Below are 16,045 nucleotides of genomic sequence, written 5' to 3'. Positions count from 1 at the left end.
ATGCAAGTTTACCAAAAGGTGAACAGGTAGCATTCCTAGAAGGTAGAGTGCTACAAAAACTGCTCTGCTAAGTATAAAATGAAGATAAGACGTTATTGACACCCCAGTGATGAATCACTTGCCTCCAAATTTCTTTTGATTTAAACATCAGTGCAAAGATCCTTAAAGAAGCTGACAGTTACTGAAGGTGGCTTACTGGAACCCTTAACCATGCACATGGTTCGGTTAAAAGTGCATTGTGTACTAGTGAGTACAAGAGACTACATTTCTACAGCACAGTGATGAAGGCACAAGTCAAGTAAGCTAATTTGAAAACTGCTTCAATTGGTTTCTCAGGAAGGCTTTCTAAACCAGTCTTAGTTTGCAGTAAGGATTCTGATATTTTACAGCTGTCGGTGTATACCTATGACAAAAGTACTTCACGAGAACCAAACTATGGATGTTCAAGGATGCAGTAAATTATGTATCTGGCAGAAAAGTGGAGACCATTAAAATTCTAAGAAGAAAGCACTGGTTTTAAAACTTTTTAAAAGCTGCTTATTTAGCTACCTAGAAATCTTTTTTTTTTTTTTAAAGAAGGTATAAGCAGTGCAGCGTATGTTTAAGCTATTGTCTAATGATCTTTAACGCCTTTGGCTCACTGCAGCTTGCATTCAGCAAAGTCGTGTTTATTTTAGGCTTCTTCTTCCTCTTCTTCTGGTTAATCATTTTCTTCCTCTTGCTTTGCTTCTTCTCTCTTGATTCTTCGCCTGTGTCATCGTCATCATTCTGTTCATCTTGTCCTGTTGAGTAAAATACTGATCTTGTACACTCATGAAAGAACTGCAATTGATCTTCAGGAATTTTACCTGTACCAAACCCACTTAGTATTCTAAATTTAGGAATTTCCAGAGTACAAAAGTAGCTGAAGTATGAGTCCTTGAAAGTTGTTTTGTACCCTATTCTGGAAGTTCCATTTCCTTTGCTATCCTGTTCCTTAATGCATTCTGAGTGACATTCTTCTTCCAGTGTGTTTAGCACACAGTGCAGCCTATAACTTGTGGTCCGTGGGAACAGAAGGATCAAAATCATCCAGGTATGACTTTATTAGATATGTTTCACTCAGCACTTCATTTGAGAAATAGTCACTGGATTCAGAGAAGTTCAGCTGTGAAATTCGTAGGCTCTCCAGCATCTGAGAACTTGTGGACAAGTATTTCAGGTGCTCTAAAATAGGCTCATGGACTTTCTGAATCATATTTCTGAGCAATTCTGCATTCTTCAAAACTTTCTTGCCAAGGTAAAGAATTCTTTCAGCGTGGCTTTTACCGTCAGACTTTTCCTCAAGTTTTCTTTTTGATTTCCTGAACAACTGCCTCCGCAATACCTGGTTTCCATTTATTTTCGTCATCTGTAAGCTCATAAGATGATTTTGTATCTCTTATCATACAGGTTGATAGAGGCATACTTTCTCTCAGTATCATGAATTACTTTATGATGTTTAGATTTTGTTTTTGCCTGTTCTAACTGGAAGTTTCTGGAGCATTAAGTTGCTTAACGATATTAATCAAGTCCTGAAAACAGCTTACACGTGCTACAAGTGAAGCAGCACATCTTTCTTGGGAAGCCTGAGGAATTTGCCTCCCCTCAACAGTTTTTTCTTCCTTCCTGTTCTCAACAGCATGGTGCCCCTCAATCGTGGCACATTCCAGTCTCCGTGCCACAGACTCTGTGACAGAAAACAGTCTCCTGCGCACAGCTTAAGGGTCTTTTGCTTTCCCACCTCAGAGCCTTTATGTTCCTCTGGTGAACTACGAGGCCAAGTTGCTCAAGTGTCCTCCATCATCTCATTAAGATACACAGGCCAGGAGGGTGTGGGTGGGGAAAGATGGTGGGCAGCCCAAGGCACCGTAGTCTGTCTTTCTGGCCCCTTGAGGTGGGATCCCTCCACTGACTTTCAAGAGCTGCCTCCCCTAAATCAAAGTAAATGTTGAAAGTCTTCAACCCTCCCTTGGACACGACTGCCATCTTCCCCTCCTCCCTTCCATCCTTCACAGCACAGGCTCTGGTTGGGCCAGTAGAGCTGATTTTATGTCACTTTCATCCAACATAAAACCTCAATAGCTCTGGCTGGGAAGTGGGGGCAGAGGTGAGAGCCAACTGCGAAGGTGGCCTCAGTGCTGCTGCTGGGACCAGGGGGATGTGGGGCCAGGGGACTGCTTGGGTGAGGGGGCTGCAGGCCTGGGGGCTGCTGGGGTGAGGGGGCTACTGGGCCAGGTGGTGTGGGGCCATGGGTCTGCTGGGGTGAGGGGGCTGTTGGGCCAGGGGGCTGCTGGGGTGAGAGCTGTGGGGCCAGGCGGCAGTGGGGCCAGGGGGGGTGTGGGGCCAGGGGGCTGCTGGGGGTGAGGGGGCTGTGGGGCCAGGGAGCTGCTGGAGTGAGGGGGGTGTTGGGCCAGTGGGTGGCTGGGGTGCAGGGGCTGCGGTGCCAGGGGGCTGCTGGGGTGAGGGGGCTGTGGAGCCAGGGGGTGTGGGGCCAGGGGGCTGCTGGGGTAAGGGGGCTGTGAGGCCAGGGGTTGTGGGGCCAGTGCACTGTGGGGGCGAGAAGGCTGTGGGGCCAGAAGCCTGCTGGGGTGAGGGGATTGCGGGGCCGGAAGCCTACTGGTCTGAGGGGACTGTGGGGCCGGGTGCTTCCAGGGAGGGTCCTTGGCTTTGGCCTAGGCGACAGTCTTCCCTGCAGGGTGACCAGGATTAGGCAAGGATGGCTGAGGAGCAGAGCCCCTTCCTGGGATGGAAAGTCGGGTGGCCTCAACGCAGGCCAGGACCTCACTGTCAGACTAGGAGATTCCCTCTGTGCCACCTGGCCTTGAGCTGGCCTTGAAATCTGACCAAGGCCAGGGCACGTCAAATGGGAGCAGCCAGGCTCGGGGAAGGTTGGCCCCTACTGTTCCCTCCAGCAGGTTTCTCCAACTGGTCCTGGGGGCCTCTAAGCCTAAGAGAATTTGCTGCAAAAAGGTGATTGACAGGCCATCTCTTCCTTGCCCCTCCCCCTGCCCCCCCACTTGGCTTTTTTTGAAGAGGGGCTCATTGGTCCTCTCTCTAAGCAGACCCCAGGAACAAGGCCCGGGTTAGGAGTCCCATCATGCCATATGCAAGTGAATCCAGACAGAGAGCTTTTAACATACAATAGGTGTAAGTTCCACCAAGGGGCGGCATGTATTCCCACTATTACAAACTGCAATCAGACTTTTCCTTTGTATACCACTCTTTGGTCCTAGGTTAAGAGTAGTGTCGGAGAAGGCAATGGCACCCCACTCCAGTACTTTTACCTAGAAAATCCCATGGATGGAGGAGCCTGGTAGGCTCCAGTCCATGGGGTTGCTAGAGTTGGACACGACTGAGCGACTTCACTTTCACTTTTCACTTTCATGCATTGGAGAAGGAAATGGAAACCCACTCCAGTGTTCTTGCTGGAGAATCCCAGGGATGGGGAAGCCTGGTAGGCTGCCTTTTCTGGGGTCGCACAGAGTCGGACACGACTGAAGTGACTTAGCTTAGCTTAAGAGTAGTGTGATTTTGTGCCAAATGGCCTGGAGGTCAATGCTCAGACATTCCCGAAAATGTCTAGAAGGGCCCTTAGACATCCTGGAATCCAGAGGTTTTCCAAACTTCGGTGCACATAGGAAGCACCCTAAGGGCTTGTGGGACCACAGATTGCTGGGCCCCATCCCAGTGGTGAGGATTCTGGATCTGGGGAGACCTGAGAGTTTGCATTGCCAAGGACTTCTTGTGTGAGGTTCATGCTGCTGGTCTGGCCACTGCACTTGGAGAACCACAGGTCTAATCCAACGTCTTCATTTCATAGGTGGATCAGCTGAGGCAGAACCCCAGCTGGGTTCCAGATTTGGCATTAACGCTTACCAGGTGTTACGACTTTGCAATCTGATTTAGCTGTTCTGGGCCTGCATTTTGTCATCTACAAAATTAGGTAAGAGCCTCGGTCATTCCTACCCTGGGTTCAGTTTGCAGGTGGCTACTATTGGGTAGTTACTCAGGCTTTTAGTAACAGCCCTCTGGTTTGGTGTGGTGCTGTCACGTGGTTCTCAGGTCCGTGAGCTTCCACAACTTCCCTCTGGTTCCTGGGTCGGGTTTAGGCCCTGCCTTTCCTGTGTGGAGCACTGAGAGATGAAGATGCTATCAGGTGGAGGGTAGGACATAAAGCTTTGTTCTTTTTGCTGTGGTTTTCTCATTTTGCAGGTGCCTCTTACGTTTGCTTACATTTCTAAGAATATTGGTTTTCTTTTCTGATGTAGAAAGTTTCCCAATGTTTTCCTTTTCTGTTTCCTTCATATTCGTTGAATTTAAAAATTCTTTACCACCTGATCATAAGGCTATTCAAGGATATATTTTCTTGTTTTCCTTGTGATTTTTATGTTGTATACCCTTATCCCTCTGGAGTTATTTTGACATGTGTCATGAAGTTTGGATCCTGGGTGACTTTCCTTTTTGTAAATGGCTAAACTCTGGCATCATTTGTTGAGTAATCCCTTTCCTCTCTTTGGATGTCTGGCTGTGCATTCTTAGCACTCTAAGAATGTAGAATAGGTGGGAGTGAGATCTTTGTCCAAGCCCACTTTTTTCAGATGGGGAAGCTGAGGCCCAGAGCAGCTAACTGGATTTCCTAAGGTCATGTTAGTGAATGGAGAAGCTCTGACTTGTTTTGTGTGTGTGTGTGTTTATTTTTGGCCGTGCTGAGGCTTCATTGCTGTGCTCGGGCTTTCTCTAGTTGGGGTGAGCAATGGCTTTTCTTGCTGCAGAGCATGGGCTCTAGAGTGCAGGTTCAGTCGTTGTGGCCCATGGGCTTCATTGCTCCTTGACACGTGGAACCTTTTCGGAGTAGGAATGGAACCCGTGGACCCTGCACTGGCAGGAGGATTCTTAACCACTGAGCCACCAGGAAAGTCCAGATGTCTGTGACTTCTAATCTGAGTTTGAGATATATAGGTCTGCTTGTCTGTCTAGCTCCAGGGACATTTGACAGGGGCAGGTTAACTAACTGGCCACAAAGTAATGAGCATGACCTAGGGTCTCTGAAAGGTAGAGACCAGCCTTCCTCAGCCAGCCCAGAGAAACTAGAAAATATTACTGCACACCTATGTGCAAACTGCCCTGGTGGTTCAGTGGTAAAGAATCTGCCTGCAGTGCAGGAGATGTGGGCGCTGTGTAGGAGATTCAGGTTCAATTCCTGGGTTGGGAAAATCCCCTGGAAGTGAAAATGGCAACCCACTCCAGCCTTCTTGCCTGGAGAATCCCATGGACGGAGGGGCCTGGTGGGCTACAGTCCATGAGGTCAGAAAGAGTTGGACACGACTGGGCACACACGCATTCAGTTACCTTTTCGGTGTTGGTGGTGGTTGTGAGAATATTTAAGATCCACTCTCTTAGCAACTTTGAAGAAGGATACAACATAGTATTGTTAACCATAGTCACCATACTGAATATTTGATCCCCTGAACTTGTTCATCTTATAGTTGGAAGTTTGTATCCTTTGAACAACATCACCTCGTTTCCCGTCCCTGCAGCCCCTGGCAGCCACCATTCTACTCTGTGTTTCTGTGAGTTTGGCTCGTTTTTAGATCCCACATATAAGTGAGATCATACAGTATCTGTCTTTCTCTGACTTATTTCACTTAGCATAATGCCTTCATGGTTTATCCATGTTGTCTTGACATTCAGGATTTCCTCTTTTTTATGACCGAATAATATTTCATTGTGTATATATGTATATACATTTACACCCACGTTTTGTTTATCCATTCATGCACAGGCACTTTGATTGTTTCCATGTCTTGGCTCTTGTGAATAATGTTGCAATGAACAAGGGGCTGCAGACATTTCTTTCAGGTAATTATTAAATTCTCTTTGGCTATATGTCCAGAAGTGGGATTTCTGGGTCATATGGTTTTAGTTTTAATATTTTGGAGGAAACCTTATGCACTTTTACATAGTGCCTGTACCAAGTTACATTCCCACTAACAGTGTACAAGGGTTCCCTTTCCTTTAATATCCTTGCCAACACTTGTTTTGTCTTTTTGATAATAGTCATTTGAACAGTATTGAATGAGTTCCTATATTAACCGTTTCTCAGATAGATGATTTGAAGAAATTTTCTCCCACTCCATAGATTGGCTTTTCATTTTGTTGTTTCCTTGGCTGTGCAAGAGCTTTTTTATTTGATGTAGTCTCACTTGTCTATTTTTGCATTTGCTGCCTGTACTTTTAGCCTCATACCCCAACAGTTTTTTTTTTTTTTTTTGCCAAAACCTAGGTCAAGGAGCTTGTCATGGGAAAGCTGTGTTTTCTTCCAGGAGTTTCATGGTTTCAGGTCTTAAATTTAAGTCTTTAACCCATTTCAAGTGAATTTTTGTGAGTGCTATAAGATAGGAGTCCAATTTTATTCTTCTCATGGGGATAACTTGTTTTATCCAATACCATTTATTGAAGAGTCTTTTCCCGCTAAATATTCTTGGCTCCATTGTGAAATGTTAGTTGACCGATTATGCATGGGCTTATTTCTGAGCTCTTGATTCTGTTCCACTGTTCCATGCTGTTTCAAATACTATACTTTGTAATATAGTTTGAGATCAGACAGTGTGATCTCTCCAGCTTTGTTGTTCATTCTCAGGATTGTTTGGGTGTTTGGAGTCTTTTGTGGTTCCACCCAAATTGTAGATTGCTTTTTCTATTCTGTGAAAAGATGTCATTGAAATTTTGATAGGAATTGCATTGAATGTGTAATTGGCTTTGGGTAGTATGGACGTTTTAACAATATTCTTTTTATACAGGAAATGGGGATATCTTTCCCTTTCTGTCTTCTTCAATTTCTGTCCTCAGTGTCTTATTGTTTTGGTGTATAGATCTTTTTACCTCCTTGGTTAAATGTATTTCTAAGTATTTTACTGTGTTTGCTGTATTGTAAATGAGATTATTTTCATTATTTCTTTTTCAGATACTTTGTCCTTAGGGTATAGAAATGCAACAGATTTTTGTATGTTGATCATAGGTGTTGAAAATTTACCAAATTCACTGATGAGTTCTAAAATTTTTTAATGCAGTCTTTAGGTTTTCTGTATATAAGTTCATGTCATCTGCAAACAGACAATTTAACTTCGTCCTTTCTGATTTTGATATCTTTTATTTTTCTTGCCTACTTTCTCTGAGACTTGAGTACAATCCTGAATACGAGTGGTCAAAGTGCGCACCCTTATCTTGTTTCTGTTCTTAGAGGAAAAGCTTTCAATTTTTCTGCATTGAGGATGATGTTAGCTGTGGGCTTATGCAGGTGGCCTTTATTATGTTGAAGTATGTGCATTCCAACCTTATTTGCTGAAATTTTTTTTTTATCATGAAAGGATTTTGAATTTTGTCAAATTCTTTTTTTTTTTTTGCCACTTGTTGAGATGATCATATGATTTTATCTTTCATTCTATTAATGTGACATTTACTGATTTGTATAATTTGAACCGTCCTTGCATCCCAGGGGTAAATCCCTCCTGATCGTGTGCTATGGAATTCAATTTGATAGTGTTTTGTTGAGAAATTTTGCATCTACCTTTATTAGGAATATTGGTTCATAATTTCTTATAATATCCTTATCTGGTTTTGGTGTCAGAGTAATGCTGGTCTCATACAATAAGTCTGGGAGTGTTCCCACCTCTTTGAATTTTTGGTAGCTGAGAAGGATTGGCATTCATTCTTTGAATGTTTGGTAAAATTCACCAGGGAAGCCATCTGGCCTTGGAATTTTATGTGTTGGGAGTTTTTTGATTACGGATTCATTCTCCTTATTTGTTGCTCTTCTGTTCAGATTTTCAGTATCTCCATGATTCAGTCTTGGTAGGTAGTATGATTCCAGTAATTTATCCATTTCTTCTAGGTTATCCAATATGTTGGTGTGTAATTGTTCATCGTTATCCCTTCAAATCCTTTGCATTTGTGTCATATCATTCATAATGGTTCCATTTCATTTATAATTTTGCATCTTCTCTTTTCAGGACTAACTCTATCAGTTTTTCAATTTTGATTATCTTTTCAAAAAACCAACTTTTAGTTTCATTGTTCTTTTTTCTATTTTCATGTTCTCTATTTCATTTATTTACAAATCTTTATTTCTATGTTTCTCTTAAATTTGGGCTTATTTTTTTTGTAGTTCCTTGTGGTATAATGTGTGTTTGAGATCTTTTTCTAAAATTAATGTAGGCACTTATTACTATAAACTTTCTTCTTAAAAATGCTTTTGCTGCATAAGTTATGATATGTTTCTATTTTTATTTGTTTCAATACATTGTTTTTATTTCCCTTTGATTTCTTTGACCCATTAGGTGTTGAGGACTGCACTGTTTAGTTTTCATGTATTTGTGAATTTTCCAAACTTCTTCCTGTTTTTGATTCCTAGTTTTATAACATTTCAATCCCAAAAGATACTTGATAAAATTTCAATTTTCTTACATTTGATGAGACTTGTTTTGTCTATTTGGGATAACTATTACCATTAACACTTGTTGTTTTAACTTGCCTAGGTCCTGACTGTCTACATATGGCTTTCCCATCTTGTTTTGAATCCTCACCATTGCCTATGAGATTTCTGCTTTCAGGAAAGGGCTGTGATGCTGGATACGTTGTTGTAGATTTACTTATAAACCAGTTGTCCTTGGACAATGTGCTTTAGAAGAGAGGATGCAAAAATGTCTTCTTGGACTTATTAAGAGGTTATTTTCCTTCACAAAGAAAAAAAAGGTGTCTCTAATGTAAAAGTCCCGATGATTTAGTCCAAAGATTGTGGACTGCGTGCTTCGATAAATGTCTCAGTTTTTCATTGCTACTCCATGCTTTGTAAAGACTAGTTTCCCAATCAGTTCACTACCCCTTAAATCACCTTCCCTGTGTCCCTGGGGGACCCTAATGCCTGTGAATTGGGTAATAGTACACTTCTTGTACTAATTATAAGTGATAGAACATTTATATGGAACACTCTTTACACATGCCCCATGTCAATCTGTTCCAGGCCTGGCAACAGTAAGCACCTCCCTATGAGACAGAACATTTCTTGTGGATTATTTACTCCTCTGGTTAGTCCATTAGTGTTTGTCATCTTGCCCCAATTTCACTGTGACCTGGTCTTCGATTGCCCAGAAATGTACTGCTTGTCCTACATATCCTATTGTTGAAGGTCTTAAGACCTTGCTGAAATTAAAAATTCTACAGATGCCAAAAGCCATACTTCCAATCAGGCAGACAACAAGCTTACCACAGTGAAGAAAGTCTGGGGCCAGTGGAGAGCTGTCTTCCCCTCTCACTCCAGCACTGAGGTGGAGAACGCCATGTACCCAAACTTTTAGTGCCTTCCACTCAGGAGCTTCTGCTTCAAAGGTTTTAGCCCAAAGCAAGGCTATATGCCCTCACCCCCACCCTGTGGCATAGTGGTAAAGACTGCCTTCCAGTGCAGGATTTGCAAGAGATGCAGGTTCAATTCCTGGGTCCAGAATGTCCTCTGGAGAAGGAAATGGCAACCCACTCCAGTATTCTTGCCTGGGAACTCCCATGGACAGAAGAGGCTGGCGGGCTACATACAGCCCATGGGGTTGCAAAGAGTCTGACATGACTGAGCACACACACTCTCACACTTTCCTGCCCCCATTCCTAGAGGCACACATACCTCAAAAGTTACTAGACTGGACAGCCCCCACATCCCCAGTGAACCAGTCACCCTCAACCACAGAGAAGAGGGAAGTTCAAAATGGGGAGTGGAAGAGGAGAGGAGTCAGGATGAGAGGGATGGTTAGCTATGAGGGATGGGGACAAGTAGCCCAGCAAGTTTTGTCTCCTTCCTCCCTATCTTTCCTCACAGTCTTTTGTAGCATTGCTTCAATTAAGAACTTCAGGCAAAGGAATAAAGATGTAGAATCATTTGCCATAAGAGTCAGTTGGTTAATAGGCTGGCTCTTCAAGGCACCGACCACCCTAAATTTTCACCTAGGTTCACTGGAAGTTGGTTAAAATTTCCTGTCTAAGTCCTTCTCCTTAATTCCATCCCCCAAACACATCAAATACTGTGAGCTCCCTTTGGATTCCTGTGTAGTGCCTACCTCATTTTCTTGGGAAACCCAGAAGAATCTTAGTATAACTTTCAGTGTGTCTGCCTCTGATACCTTGGGGCTACTTTGCTTAAACAGAAATGCAGGACTAGACATAACTGTGCTTTTTCAGTTCTAAGTTAATGGTTGAGGAAAACCAATGGGTCCTTGGTTTTCCTGATGATGGTATAATGTGTTACTGAAAGCTTGTTGCTGAACGAAAACACACCGGAATTCTTGGCCTCCCATGGAGAAGAATTCAATCTGGAGCCAGAGACGAGGCTTGATTGCTCAGAGCTTTTGTTTGAAAAAGTTTTATTAACATATAAAGGAGAAAGAGAAAGCTTCTGACATAGGCATCAGAAGGGGGCAGAAAGAGTACCCCCCTGCTAGTCTTCAGCTGGATGTTATATAGTCACTGCTGTTAAGTCACTTCAGTTGTGTCCGACTCTGTGCACCCCCATAGATGGCAGCCCACCAGGCTCCGCCATCCCTGGGATTCTCCAGGCAAGAACACTGTAGTGGGCTGCCATTTCCTTCTCCAATGCATGAAAGTGAAAAGTGAAGGTGAACTTGCTCAGTTGTGTCCGACTCTTCGCGACCCCATGGACTGCAGCCTACCATGCTCCTCCTTCCATGGGATTTTTCAGGTAAGAGTACTGGAATGGGTGTCCATTAGCAGTCTGTTAATCAAAGAAGGGAATGTCTTAAAACTCAAAGTGTCACCAGGCCCCTCATCCATAAGATGCATTTTGGGATAATCTTGGCACCAGATGATTCATCCCAGGCCATGGAACGATTGACTTGAATCTTGCAGAAGGGCAGATTACCCTACAAATAGTTTCGTTTACATAGATTAGGGGAACAACATCTGAGTGTAACGTACTGGTTTGTCAAGTAGGTTCTGAGCCATTAGGCAGAAGCGACTTGAAGACAGCGTCTGGGGTAAATGCTTAGTACATTAACAAAGCTTAAGACAAACATTTCCATAAGAAAAATGCATTGGTTAACTCAAGGTTTGAGAATCGTTAACTTCAGATGAAACCAGGTGTCATTATGGCAACACAGTATTTTAAGAGAAACCTCCTTTTAAATTTTTATAGGGAAGGAAGAAAATATTGGTAGTTTGTTTCCTCCTGCTGTTTGAGAGAGAGAAAAGTGTCTGACACTTGCAGCCTGTTTCCTCTGTTTGGAGACCCCTGGCCTTCCTGCCTGTTACCCTGTCAATACCACACAATCACGTGTGGGATTTTCATACTTTCTCTCTAAAACATGTATATCTTTACCTTTTTGATAATGCTAGGTTCTGGATTAACTGGATTTTATTTCCCTTGTATTTTATTGATGAAATTTCATTTAGGTGGATGCCCTTTACCCAGGTAATTCTGGTAGATTAGCCGTTATACCTTCTCTCTTCTCAGAGTGAACTTCTATTAGGTCATTCTTATTCTGAGAACTCACCATTATTAATTTTTCTCACAGTGAACACCTCTGTATTTAAATACAAGTTATTTTTTCACACCCAGAGACACATTCTTTGAAGCATTCAGCTTCTTTGCAACTTGTTTGATTTTTGCATATGAAAACAAATACAACAGAACCTGTTCTGTAGTCTGTCATGGGGAGGGCAATCAAATAGGGTATTGACAATTCAGACCTGAAGGTTTTCAGAGAAATGAAATGTTCTTAAGACGTAGTGCAGGGCATAAAGGGCCTCCACTTAGGTGTGCCTGAGCAAGCTGATGGCTTCCAGGTGGGTATTTGTATGGGGAATTGGTGGTATTGAAGTTTTGCATATAAACACCTAGGAAGCAAAGAGAGTGAGCAGTGGAGGGTAGTGCAGTAGAGGGGCAAGATGGTTCGTATTTCTACTCCAGTCTGGACTAGGGACTAGATCCAAGTACTATAGCAAGATGTGCTATTAGAATGAGGCATTTTTGGAATTACAGGCCAGTATCACTGATGAACATAGATGCAAAACTTCTCAACAAAATTCTACCAAACAGAATTCAATAACACATTAACCAGGTCATACACCATGATCAAGTTGAGTTTATTCCAGGGATGCAAGAATTCTTCAATATATGCAAACCAACGTGATACAGCATATTAACAAATTGAAAGATAAAAGCCATATAATAGATGCAGAAAAAGTGTTTGACAAAATTCAGGACCCATTTGTGATTAACACTCCAAAAAATGGGCATAGAAGGAAGCTACCTCAACATAGAAAAGTCCATATATGACAAGCCCACAGCAAACGTTCTCAATGGGGAAAAACTGAAAGCATTCCCTCTAAGATCAGGAACAAGACAAGGGTGCCCACTCTCACTACTATTATTCAACACAGTTTTGAAGTCCTAGTTATGCCAATCAGAGAAGAAAAAAAAGTTATCCAGATGGGAAAAGAAGAAGTAAAACCTCACTGATTGAAGATGACATGATACTACACACATAGAACCCTAAAGATAGTATCAGAAAATTACTAGAGCTAATCAGTGAATTTTGCAAAGTCACAGGATACAAAATCAATACACAGAAATCACTTACATTCTTACATACTAAGAATGAAAAATCAGAAAGAGAAGGAATCATTTCCATTCACCATCACAACAAAAAGCATAATATATCTAGGAATAAACCTACATAAGGAGACAAAAGAACTGTATAATAGAAAATTTTAAGACACTGATGAAAGAAAGCAAAGATGACATGAACAGATGGAGAGATATTCCAGGTTCCTGGGTTGGAAGAATCAATATTGTGAAAATGACTATGCTACCAAATGCAATCTACAGATTGAATGCAATCCCTATCAAAATACCAATGGCTTTTTCCCACAGAACTAGAATTTTTTCACAATTCATATGAAGACACAAAAGACCCCAAATAGCCAAAGCAGTCTTGAAAAAGAAGCATGGAGCTGGAGGAATCAGCCTTCCTGACTTCAGATTATACAACAAAGCTACAGTCATCAAAACAGTATGGTACTGGCACAAAAACATAGATACAGGCAAATGGAGCAAAGTAGAGAGCCCAGAAATAACCCCCGCACTTATGGGTACCTTCTTTTTGACAAAGGAGGCAAGAATATACAGTGGAGCAAAGATAGTCTCTTCAATAAGTGGTGCTGGGAAAACTGGATAGTTACATGTAAAAGAATGGAATTAGAGCATTTCCTAACACCATACACAAAGGTAAGCTGAAAATGGATTAAAGACCTAAATGTAAGACCAGCAACTATAAAACTCTTAGAGGATATCATAGGTAGAACACTGGATGACAGAAATCAAAGCAGGGTCCTACAGTAATGGAAATAAAAACAAAGGTAAACAACTGGAAACTAATTAAACTTAAAAGTTTTTGCACAGCAAAGGAAACTATAACCAAGGTAAAAAGTCAACCCTCAGAATGGGAGACAATAATAGCACATGAAACAACTGACAAAGGAGTAATTTCCAAATATACAAGTAGCTCATACAATTCAATACCAGAAAAACAAATAATCCAATTAAAAAGTGGGAAAAAGACCTAAACAGGCATTTCTCCAAAGAAGACATATACATGGCTAACAAACACATGAAAAGATGCTCCACATCACTCATTATTCGGCTCACTCACTGAGTTGTTTTCGATTGTTTGCGACCCCATGGACTGCAGCACGCCAGGCTTCCCCGTCCAGCACCAATTCCCAGCACTTGCTCAAACTCACGCTCATCAAGTTGGTGATGCCATCCAACCATCTCATCCTCTGTTGTCCCCTTCTCCTCAGGGTCTTTTCTAAGGAGTCAGTTCTTTGTATCAGGTAGCCAAAGTATTGGAGCTTCAGCTTCAGCCTCAGCCCTTCCGATGAGTATTCAGGACTTACTTCCTTTGGGATTGATTGATTGGATCTCCTTGCAGTGCACGGGCTCTCAATGAGAGTTCTCCAGCACCACAGTTCAAAAGCATCAATTCTTCAGTGCTCAGCTTCTTCTTCTTTTTTTTTTTTTAGTTTTATTTTATTTTTAAACTTTACAATATTGTATTGGTTCTGCCATATATCAAAATGAATCCGCCACAGGCATACACGTGTTCCCCATCCCGAACCCTCGTCCCTCCTCCCTCCCAATACCATCCCTCTGGGTCGTCGCAGATCACCAGCCCCAAGCATCCAGTATCGTGCATTGAACCTGGACTGGCGACTCGTTTCATATATGATATTATACATATTTCAATGCCATTCTCCCAAATCATCTCACCCTCTCCCTCTCCCACAGAGTCCAAAAGACTGTTCTATACATCAGTGTCTCTTTTGCTGTCTCGTATGCAGGGTTATTGTTACCATCTTTCTAAATTCCATATATATGCGTTAGTATACTGTATTGGTGTTTTTCTTTCTGGCTTACTTCACTCTGTATGATAGGCTCCAGTTTCATCCACCTCATTAGAACTGATTCAAATGTATTCTTTTTAATGGCTGAGTAATACTCCATTGTGTATATGTACCACTGCTTTCTTATCCATTCATCTGCTGATGGACATCTAGGTTGCTTCCATGTCCTGGCTGTTATAAACAGTGCTGTGATGAACATTGGGGTACACGTGTCTCTTTCAATTCTGGTTTCCTCAGTGTGTATGCCCAGCAGTGGGATTGCTGGGTCATAAGGCAGTTCTATTTCCAGATTTTGAGGAATCTCCACACTGTTCTCCATAGTGGCTGTACTAGTTTGCATTCCCACCAACAGTGTAAGAGGGTTCCCTTTTCTCCACACCCTCTCCAGCATTTATTGCTTGTAGACTTTTGGATCGCAGCCATTCTGACTGGCGTGAAATGGTACCTCATAGTGGTTTTGATTTGCATTTCTCTGATAATGAGTGATGTTGAGCATCTTTTCATGTGTTTGTTAGCCATCTGTGTCTTCTTTGGAGAAATGTCTATTTAGTTCTTTGGCCCATTTTTTGATTGGGTCATTTATTTTTCTGGAATTGAGCTGTAGGAGTTGCTTGTATATTTTTGAGATTAGGTGTTTGTCAGTTGCTTCATTTGCTATTATTTTCTCCCATTCTGAAGGCTGTCTTTTCACCTTGCTTATAGTTTCCTTTGTTGTGCAGAAGCTTTTAAGTTTAATTAGGTCCCATTTGTTTATTTTTGCTTTTATTTCCAGTATTCTGATAGGTGGTTCATAGAGGATCCTGCTGTGATTTATGTCAGAGAGTGTTTTGCCTATGTTCTCCTCTAGGAGTTTTATCGTTTCTGGTCTTACATTTAGATCTTTAATCCATTTTGAGTTTATTTTTGTGTATGGTGTTAGAAAGTGTTCTAGTTTCATTCTTTTACAAGTGGTTGACCAGTTTTCCCAGCACCACTTGTTAAAGAGATTGTCTTTAATCCATTGTATATTCTTGCCTCCTTTGTCAAAGATAAGGTGTCCATATGTGCGTGGATTTATCTCTGGGCTTTCTGTTTTGTTCCATTGATCTATATTTCTGTCTTTGTGCCAGTACCATACTGTCTTGATGTCTGTGGCTTTGTAGTAGAGCCTGAAGTCAGGCAGGTTGATTCCTCCAGTTCCATTCTTCTTTCTCAAGATAGCTTTGGCTGTTCGAGGTTTTTTGTATTTCCATACAAATTGTGAAATTATTTGTTCTAGCTCTGTGAAGAATACCGTTGGTAGCTTGATAGGGATTGCATTGAATGTATAAATTGCTTTGGGTAGTATACTCACTTTCACTATATTGATTCTTTGAATCCATGAACATGGTATATTTCTCCATCTATTAGTGTCCTCTTTGATTTCTTTCACCAGTGTTTTATAGTTTTCTATATATAGGTCTTTAGTTTCTTTAGGTAGATATATTCCTAAGTATTTTATTCTTTCCGTTGCAATGGTGAATGGAATTGTTTCCTTAATTTCTCTTTCTGTTTTCTCATTTTTAGTGTATAGGAATGCAAG

General features: G+C 41.8%; 1 long non-coding RNA gene across 3 annotated transcripts in view; it reads left to right on the top strand.

Moving 5' to 3' along the window:
* Positions 1-564: 564 nt before the first annotated feature.
* The window catches only part of LOC147341505 (uncharacterized), a 26,031-nt gene continuing 10,550 nt past the window's right edge, over positions 565-16,045 (top strand). The window contains exons 1-4 of one of the 3 annotated variants that reach the window (XR_015158821.1): positions 565-2,128; positions 3,842-3,964; positions 5,804-5,880; positions 8,556-9,024. This is a non-coding gene — a long non-coding RNA (uncharacterized LOC147341505). Of the gene's footprint in view, positions 2,129-3,841; positions 3,965-5,803; positions 5,881-8,555; positions 9,025-16,045 lie in introns of those variants that run through there. The other 2 variants (XR_015158822.1, XR_015158820.1) reach the window with 2 other exon arrangements.

This window comes from Bos grunniens, chromosome X, assembly GCF_055505025.1.
Source record: "Bos grunniens cultivar Pamir isolate PY7600 chromosome X, Bosgru_T2T1.0, whole genome shotgun sequence".
Classification (NCBI taxonomy): Eukaryota; Metazoa; Chordata; class Mammalia; order Artiodactyla; family Bovidae; genus Bos; species Bos grunniens.
This window is presented reverse-complemented; position numbering and strand designations above follow the sequence as displayed.